At 44.1% G+C, this 9,658-nt stretch overlaps 1 long non-coding RNA gene across 1 annotated transcript in view; it reads left to right on the top strand.

The window, feature by feature from the left end:
- The window catches only part of LOC132647001 (uncharacterized), a 776-nt gene extending 328 nt beyond the window's left edge, over nucleotides 1–448 (top strand). Inside the window, exon 2 of the long non-coding RNA XR_009585289.1 lies at nucleotides 130–448. This is a non-coding gene — a long non-coding RNA (uncharacterized LOC132647001). The remainder of the gene's footprint in view (nucleotides 1–129) is intronic.
- Nucleotides 449–9,658: the final 9,210 nt, after the last annotated feature.

The following is a 9,658-nucleotide window of genomic DNA, read 5'->3' as shown; positions in this document are numbered from 1 at the left end:
GTTCTCTAAAAATTTGAATCGGAATCGTTCTTTCAAATAGACCAATCTGCTCTACTCTGCTTTGCTTTGCGGGGCCAAACGTAATGGACTCCTCCCCACTGACATGCTTCCTTTTTGCTATCCATGCAGGGTTCCCTGACCACCCTGGCGAACAGGACAGGACGGAGGCGAGAATCAAAGGCACGGCCAGAAAGAGGAGTTTGAGGTGTGGGACTGCTATGCCCCGGCACAGTCAGCTGGACTGACTGACTGCCCTCCTTCTCGAGGCGGGACGCAATCACGCATACAAACAAAAGACTACCTCTTTCCAGCAGAAGAAGATGGCCCTTCCTTCCTCTTCCTCTTGACTCACAGGTGGTACTCTATCTACCTGCTTCCCAGCCCACCTGAGCCACCCCCCCCCCTTCACTTTACGCTCAATTACAATAAATAAATGAATGACTACGAAGTTTCTAGTTGGTTCATTGACTTATGTTGTTTCTCTCTGTGAGCTAATTTTTACCACTGCCCACTCGTGTGTGTGTGTGTGTGTGTGTGTGTGTGTGTGTGTGTGTGTGCGCGTGCGCGCGCGCGTGCGCTTGGGACTGGAAAAACAGCCGGTATACTCTTCAGGCAGGTGCAAGATCTCTGGGGTTCTGTTTGTTTGTTTTTCTTTTTCTTTCTTTCTTTCTTTCTTTCTTTCTTTCTTTATTTTTTTTTTTTGTTCTTGTTTTGGTGGTGGTGGTGGTGGTGGTGGTGGTGGTGGTGGTGGTGGTGGTGGTGGTGGTGGTGGTGGTGGGTCGTGTTTTTCCACTGTGATTTGTTTTAAAACTCACTCCATTTGAAGATCTGCAAGTGACCTTCAAGATTTACTTGGGCTTCTTAGAAGAACCTCTGGTTCCTCTCTCTAGTCTTCTTCGGGCAAATTCAAATTGACCCCTCTGAGGAAGGCTGTAAGTTCTTTTTATATGCCACCCCCCCCCTCCCCGATTATTCTATTTTCTTTAACTGGTATTCTGCCTCCGTATGTGAGAGTTCCCTAAAACTGGAGTTACAGAAGGTTGCGACCCGCCTGCAAGGTGGGTGCCCCTTGACCATCGCTCTTCTGGGAGTGTAGAGTAGAGGCATTCATTTTTCTCCCCCTCTGGGTTTGCAGGCTGGATAATGGTTAGTATCCACTTCTCCCTGAACAAATCTGAGGGTGACTCTTCACAGCTAAAGGATCTGCCTTCATTCACAGTTTCCCTCCTTGAGATTTGGGGCGGGCTGCGGGGAAGGGGGTCGATCGATCGATCGATCGATCGATCGATCGATCGGCGGGGTGGGGGACGGGGTGGGGGTGGGAGGGGAGGATCGGCAGGGCAGATGGGGAGGGAGCGGAGTCTTCTTTCCCAGTGGAGAGACAGGGCCTCCAAACTGCCTCTGCCTCTCAGGCAGGCGTGCACCACCACGCCCGGCTCCGGTTCGGTTCGACATATTCAACCGATATTTAATTTCTAGGGAAAGCTTGACCGGAGGAACTGGAGGGAATGGCTCAGTGGTTAATAGCACTGGGTACTCTTCCAAAGGACTCAGGTTCAATTTCCAGAACCCACGCGGCAGCTCGTCTGTAACTTCAGTTCTATCTAGGTGATCGGACACATAAAATAAAAGTATAAATAAATAAATTATTTGGGGTTGGGGATTTCCCTCAGTGGTAGGTAGATCGCCTGCTTAGCAAGCGAAAGGAAGGTCCTGCCTGGGTTGTTTGGTCCTCATCTGGGGGGTGGGGGTGGGGAGATAGATAAAAATAAATAAAATAAAAAAAAAATAAAGCTGAAATTATGGTCTCCAACACCCAACACACACACACGCACGCGCGCGCGTGCACACACACACACACACACACACACACACACACACACACACACCTTTCTCATCTTATCTTTGATTTTCTGGTTTTAAATAAGCACACCCCAGGGACTGATGAAACTGTAAATTGCAAGAATTGCCTGGGGTTTCCAAGAAGACTGACTGACTGACTGACTGACTGACTGACTGACTGGCAGGAGCCTCCTGAGACTACTAGCTCTGCTGGAAAATCTACCTAGTATGGAGGATGGCGTCTCATAACCATATAGGCGGCTCCCCTTTGTCCAGCTGGGAGTGAGTGGTTGGATAGGCAGGAAAACAGAGTCAGCAAAGTTCAGCTGTGTTATTTGTCGGGGGTGGGTGTTCCCATTACCCCAAACTCCTCCTTGATCCTCTCCACCCACCCAAAATCTGCCCGGGGCCTGCCTGCTTACATTATAACATTATACCAGTGAGAATCTGCTGGAGAAAAATGATATTTCCTTCTCTGGTGGTTGTCATTTCGAGATAATTTCTGGGTCAGAGATATAGGGGGCTTGTCTCTCGATTTTCCCTCTCAGAGCTGGGGCCCAATCTGGCCTAGACTTATTGCATGGCCCGGATTCACCCCCCCCCCCCCTTAAATATTTAAAAGCAGGCACACGCAGAGAGGCATTTGAAAGAGGTCTTTAAAGGTAGTTAGTACTGTGTACTTTTCTTCATTTCATTAATAAAGCAGATTCGGATTGCTTGTGTAGAGAGAAAATATTTTTCTGCCTGCCTGCCTGACTGCCTGCCTGCCTGCCTGCTTGCTTTTCTCCCTCTCCAAGTGGGTTTCTTAATGAGTGGAACAGGGAATGTCTCTGACAGGAACTCACTTGGGGGTAGCAGCCTTGCCAGGCCACAGAGGAGGGCAATGCAGACAGCCCTGATGAGATGGGATTGGGAGGGGATGAGGGAGAGGGCTACAGCTGGGATACAAAGTGAATAAACTGTAACTAATATAAAAATAAAAATTTTATTAAACAAACAAACAAAAAATAGGCTGTCCTCGAACTTACAACTGTCTCCTTTTATGCTGTCATAAAAGTCGTGTGCCACCTTGCCTGGCTTCTTTTCTTTCCTTTTTCCTTTTTCCTGGCCTGGGCCTTTGGTCCCATCCTGTATTTTTATTATGGTCTGGGTGAACCCACGGGTAAAATGAAAGTTAAAGAGAGAGAGAGAGAGAGAGGGAAATCCAGCTGAGTGGGGTGGTTGGTTTATGGTTTAAGTCACAGCGCTACTGGAGAGGCGGAAGCAGGCAGATCTCTAAGGCCGACCTGGTCTACCGACTGAGTTCTGGGGCAGTGGAAACCAATCCACAGAGAGACCCTGTCTCCTCCGGTGCACCGAAAAAAGGGGGGTGGGAGTGATTCAGGGAACAGTTTCCTCTCATTAATACACAACTAAGAGCGGTCCCCACCAAATAAAACAAAACGGGGTAAAAAAAAAAAAAAAAAAAAAAAAAAAGAGTCGTCCCTTCTGTCCCCTGGGAGAGGAACAACAAAGTTCTTTAGAATTCCTGGAATGCGGCCCCACCGGTTTAACACAGCAACGATGGGTGTGCCGCTGAGCTGAGGGAGGAGTGAGTGAGCTGGAGGTCCCCTCCTCCTCCTCCCCCCCCTTCCCCCATCCCCCCTCCTCCCCCCCCCCCCCCGCCCACCCCGGCCCTTGCTCTCTTGCCTGGCCTTATTGCAGATTTTTTCAAAAAATATGTGGAAGAAGTGTACCTCTATAACAGAGTGTGCTGTTGTTTTTCACATTCTGATGGTTCTGTAATCTCTGACTGATCATGATTTTTCAAAGAGTTTCTGACTTCATTCCAGCAATTTGCAAAACCTTCCTGGGGCTCGGGGGAAGATGGACTGCTGGGAGCTCTTCGAACCTCCAAATGCCGAGCGCCAAAGGGAGATGAAACAAATTAATGACGAAGGACGTGCATTCCTTCTAGGTTTAGTCCAAGGAGGAGGATACGATGAGAGAGATCATCTGAATATCGAAACAAAGAATATATGGCTACCCATACGAGACAGACACCTGTATTTTAGAAAAACTTTGACATTAAAACAAAACAAACAAACAGACACAGAAACCCCTCTTACTCTGTAGAAACAAACCATCACAGAGGTTTAGTGTCGCTCGCTCTTTACTCTGATTTTTAAAAGAGAGAGATACCATGACAATCAGAGGGCTCCCTGTAAATACAGTAGGGATAGAGACATAGAGCAGGATTAAACACCCCTCTCTCCCATGTCTCCTGGCTGACAACACCGTTTCTTGACCCTGAATCTGAGAATCCAGGGTTCAGTTCCCTCTAACTCTTTTCCTTTAGAGCTTTAGAGGCTCTCTCCACAACCAGAGGCCCATGGCAGTTTAAGAGTTAAATTATATAAAGATTATATAAAGAGTTTTTTTTTTTTTTTTTTTTGCCACAACCAGCAGCCCCAAGTAGCAGCAGCCATCATCAGGTCATCCCTGACTCTGACACCTGCCTTGTCTGCTGGAAGATGGTTGGTCTCTGGCAATAGATTGTTTAGCAAGGTTAGGGAAAATCTTACGGAACAATTTGAAGTTCACTCTTACTAGTTGAGCGAGGAGCTCTTTCTTTCTTTCTTTCTTTCTTTCTTTCTTTCTTTCTCTCTCTCTCTCTCTCTCTCTCTCTCTCTCTCTCTCTCTCTCTCTCCCTCCCTCCCTCCCTCCCTCTCTCTCTCTCTCTCTCTCTCTCTCTCTCTTTCTTTCTTTCTTTCTTTCTTTCTTTCTTTCTTTCTTTCTTTCTTTCTTTCTTTCTTTCTTCTCTCCCTCTCAGCGTGTGCGTCTACCAAACTTACACAGAGAAACCCCATCTCAAATGAGCCGAAACTAAAACAAAACAAAACAAAACAAAAAACAATTGAAATAAAAAGATTATAAACTTCTGCTTTGAACTCATCATGAGCATACGGATGAAACTATGGGCCAGGCTGGACACACACTAAGAGATTCGCCTGCCTCTGCCTCTCAAGTGCTGGAATTTTGTGTTTGCTTGGTTCGGGTTTGGGTGGCTTCCCTAGGTGCTGTGCTGGAAATGGTTGGTCTGGAAATGGTTGGTCTCTAGCAATAGATTGTTTAGCTAGCGAGGCTGGGTAACTGTGCTTTTTGTCGGTGGCTCCGACGTAGAAAATCTTAGGGAACTATTTGGAGTTCGGAAAAGTTTACTTTTGTTACTCCCGTCTCCTTCCCGCCGGCGCTTGCTGCGCGGGCTGTGTGTGCGCTCTGCTGTGGCCCGAAGCTGGCTGCTGCTGTGTGAGTCAGGTGACCTCGGACGAGTTGCGCTGCCCGCGCTGGCCACTCGCTCAAAGCTCACTCACCCTGCCCGGCCTCTGTCCCCTGGTCATCCTCTGAGGCGCTAGCCGCACCGCCCCTGGCAGGCAGGCAGGCAGGCAGGCAGGCAGGCAGGCAGGCAGGCAGGCAGGCAAGAAGCACCCGCTTCCCCGACACCCCCCCCCCCCAAGCCCCATCGTGGCCGCTGCTGGGTCGTGGACCCCTAGCCAGGCTCGTGGTTCCCTGCTCAGGGCAGTTAGAACTGCTACCTAGGACTTGGGCTCCTGCTTGGCCTGTACAGGCTAGCTGCTGGATTGCTGATACTTGGATTGTGTTAGAGTTAGAGTTAAGCTTAGTGTTAGGATTATGTTTGTGCTAGGGTTAGAGTTAGGGTTCATCTTTGGGTTGTGGTAAGGTTGGGTTTAGGTTGGGTTACGGATAGGATTAGTGTTAATGTTGTGATAGCTTTAGGGTTATGGTTGGTATGTTTAAGGGTTGCGTTTGTTCTAGGATTAGGGTTTGGGTTAGTGTTGTGCTAGGTTTAGGGTTAGATTTGTGCTATGTTCAAGGTTAGGGTTTGGGTTAGCTTTGTGCTAAGGTAAGGTTTAGGGTTAGGGTTAGGGTTAGGGTTAGGGTTAGGGTTAGGGGTTAGGGCCAGGGTGAGGGTCAGGGTCAGGTTTAGGGGTTAGTCAGTGTCAGGGTTAGTTTACAGTTACGTTTAAGGTCAGGGTCAGTGGTAGGTTTAAGGTTAGGGTTAGGATCAGGGTCAGTGTCAGGGTTAATGCTTAGGGTCATGTTCAGTGTTCGGGTCAGGCTCAGGGTCAGGGTCAGGTTCAGGGGTAGGGGTAGAGGTAAGGGTAGGTTATGTATAGGGTTACGGGTAAGGTTAGGGTTATGGTTAATGTTAGGGTTAGTGTTCTGCTACGGTTCACGGTTTTGCTGGTTTTAGGGCTATGGTTATGGTTATGGTTAGGGTTGTGCTATGGTTAGGGTTAAGGTTAGCGTTAGGGTTATGTTAAGGTTAGAGTTAAGGTTGTTCTAGGTTAAGGTTATGGTTGGGTTAGTGTTGTGATAGGCTTAGTGTTACCTTTAGGGTTAAATTTAGGTATAAGGTAAAGGGTTAGGTTTAGGGTTAGGGTTGTGCTAGGGTAAGGGTTAGGGTTATGGTTGTGCTGGGTTTAGGATATACGATAAAGAATAAATATAGAATAAATAAAACTAACTAAATACATAGTCTTTCCATCATAGGTGTTGTTCCTGCACAATCTGTGAGTCCACATTTCATTTATTTCTATTTTTCTTTTTTTTTTCTGGTTTGGTTATTCGTTTGCATGTAGTGGCTGTCCTGCCACTGCTCTCGAGACCAGTTTGGCCTTGAAATAAGGAAAAGCCTGCTTCTGCTTTTTTTTTTGTTTTCTTTTTTGTTTTTGTTTTTTTTCCTGACCCTAATCCCAAGACCTGGGTCTGTGCAATGGTGCTGAACCAGTTTGCTGTGAGCCTTCTTGTCTCTCCCTCTAGCTTGTTGTTGAATTGTTCTTCCTTGTTTGTTGTTGTTTTTGTTTTTTGTTTTTTAATATTATTGTTTATTTTTTTAATATTATTCACAGGTTATTTACTTTATATCCCAGCCGTAGCCCCCTCCCTCATTCCTTGGTTGATTTTGACTGTATTATTCATGTTGTGTGTGTGTTTGTTTTGCCCTCATCTGCCTGGCTTCTTGCCAGTATCCTTACAGCCCCAGTGTGTAAGTTTCCCTTTTAGAGTTAGAATTTATTCAGAGAGATATGTAATGTGCAGGCCTGTACTGCCACCACCAGCACAGACTCTAATTCATTGTGTTTTGTGTGTGTGTGTTTGCTTGCTTTATTTATTTATCCATTCACCCATTTATTTATTTGTTGCTTTGGTTTGTTTCTGTTTTTGTTTTGTTTGTTTGTTTCCAGCCTTGGTAGCCTTGGTTTTGTAGACCAGGCTGGCCTGGAACTCAGAGAGATCCACTTGCCTCTCTCTGACTCCTCGAGACCTGGGATGACAGTCATGCTTCACCATGCCCGGCCTATGTTTTAATTTTATTTCTTGTGTTTTGTTGACACAAGTTTTATGAGCCGATGTCTCTCTGTATTGGCTGTCTTTCATACCGAGTAGATGCCTCGGCACAGTTTTTCTCACCCCTTGGAAACTTCTCTAGTTCTTTCTGAGTTTGTTTACTTATTGGTTTTTATTTCATGTGTGTCTGTATGAGGGTGTCAGAAGATCTGGAACTGAAGGTCCTGAGCTGCCATGTGTGTGTTTTGAGTTGAGTGTGGGATCTTGAGGAAACCAGACCATGTGCTCTTAACCACTGAGCCAATACTCCAGCTGCCAAATTGATTTATTTATCTATCTATTTATCCATTTATTATTTGTTCGGCTATTTATTATCTAGTTATTTATTTATTTATTTGAGACAAACTCTCCATATCATCTCTCTGTCTCTCTCTCTCTCTCTCTCTCTCTCTCTCTCTCTCTCTATCCTCTCTCTCTCTGTATGTCTCTGAGAGACAGAGAGCTAGCTATATTTTAAAATTAAATAAGTGAATGAGAAATCAAAAACAAACAAGCTTTGGTTTTGTGTCTGTTTCTTTGTTTTGTTTTGTTTTGTTTTAGTTTATTTTTTCTCTCTCCAGATAGGGGTGGCTGCCCTGCCACTCACTCTGGAGACCAGTCTGGCCTTGAAACAAAGAGAAGGCCTGCTTCTGCTTTTGTTGTTGTTGTTGCTGTTGCTGTTTTGTTTTCATGCTTTTTGTTTGCTTGTTTGTTTTATTCTATGCAGTCAAGCAAGGGTTGAGGGGGAGAAGAAAAAGAAAGACACACATCACACACAGAGATTCTATCTCTCTCTCTCAAACACATACCACAGAGGTGAGAGAGAGAGATTTTTGTAAATTTCACTAAATATATGATAAAGAATAAATATAGAGCAAAGAATATAAACCAGAAGAAGAAAAACAAAATGCCTTCCTGGAATTAAGAAATACAAGGAAGCCAAGCTGGGTGTGGTGGTGCATTCCTTTAGGCCAAGCACCCTGAAAACAGCAGAGGCAGGCAGATCCCTGAGTTTTAATCCTGCTTTGCAGGTGATATTCTTTCTCGGGAAACCTTGTTTCAACTAACAACAACAACAAAAAAACCAAAACAAACAAACAAACAAACAAACATAAAACAAAACAAAACAAAACAAAAAAACAAAAAACCATCAACAAAAAACCTAGCTACTAACCTGTACTTAGTTCACAACACTGTCTTTTCTTACTTTGGAGACACCTTTATGTGCTCTTCTCAACTATGGTAGATATATCATTATTCTGTTTTCTTCTCATCTTAGTTCAGAAACACTGATTCAGTTTTTCCTGTACTTCTCAATGCTGTGTTTTTTGTTTCGGTTTTTATCATGTAAATATGTATATATGCTTTTCTCTACTACCCTAGATACATCACTCTTCTGTTTTCTTCTCAACTTAGTTCAATAACATTGTTACCTGTTTTCATGTACTTAGTTCACAATGCTGTGCTTTGCCTTTCTTTTGTTAACTTGGAGATACTTTTATGTGTTGTTCTGGACTATGTCAGATATATCACTTTTTCTTTTCTTCTCAACATAGGTCAGAAAAACTTTTTAATGTTTTCATGATCTTAATTTACAACGCTGTGCTGTCCTGTCTGTTCTTACCTTGGAGACATGTTCATGTGCTCTTCTGTACTATGCTAGATATAGCACTTTTCTATTTTCTTTCGTGTACTTAGTTCACAATGCTTTGCTTTGCCTGTCTGTTCTTACCTGGGAAACCCGTTCATGTGCTCTTCTCTACTAAGCAGGTTATATCACTTTTCTATTTTCTTCTCCACTTAGTTCAGTAACATTGTTACATGTTTTCTTGTACTTAGTTCACAACGCTGTGCTTTGCCTTTTTGTTCTTAACTTTTTTTGATACGTTTATGTGTTCTTCTGTACTATGCCAGATATATCACTTTTCTGTTTTCTTCTCAACTTAGTTCAGAAACACTGTTACACATTTTCCTGTACTTAGTTCACAATGCTGTGCTTTAACTTTTTTTCTTACTTTGGAGATACGTTTATGTGTTGTTCTGTATTATGCCAGATATATCACTTTTCTGTTCTCTTCTCAACATATGTCAGAGACACTTTTTATTTTTAACATGTACTTAGTTTACAACGCTGTGCTTTGCCTGTCTGTTTTTACCTGGGAAATACGTTTATGTGTTCTTCTGTAGTATGCCAGATATATTACTTTTCTGTTTCGTTTTCAACACAGTTCAGAAACATTTTTTATTATTTTCATGTACTTAGTTCACAACGCTGTGCTCTCCTTTCTCTTCTTACCTTGGAAACACGTGTATGTGATCTTCTCTACTATGCTTGATATCTCACTTTTCTGATTTCTTCTCTACTTATTTCAGAAACTCTGATACATATTCTCCTGTTCTTAGTTCACAACGCTGCGCTTTAACT

The sequence above is a fragment of the Meriones unguiculatus genome, chromosome 14, assembly GCF_030254825.1.
Source record: "Meriones unguiculatus strain TT.TT164.6M chromosome 14, Bangor_MerUng_6.1, whole genome shotgun sequence".
NCBI lineage: Eukaryota > Metazoa > Chordata > Mammalia > Rodentia > Muridae > Meriones > Meriones unguiculatus.
The sequence above is the reverse complement of the archived record's forward strand: the minus strand, read 5'-3'. Positions and strand labels throughout refer to the sequence as shown.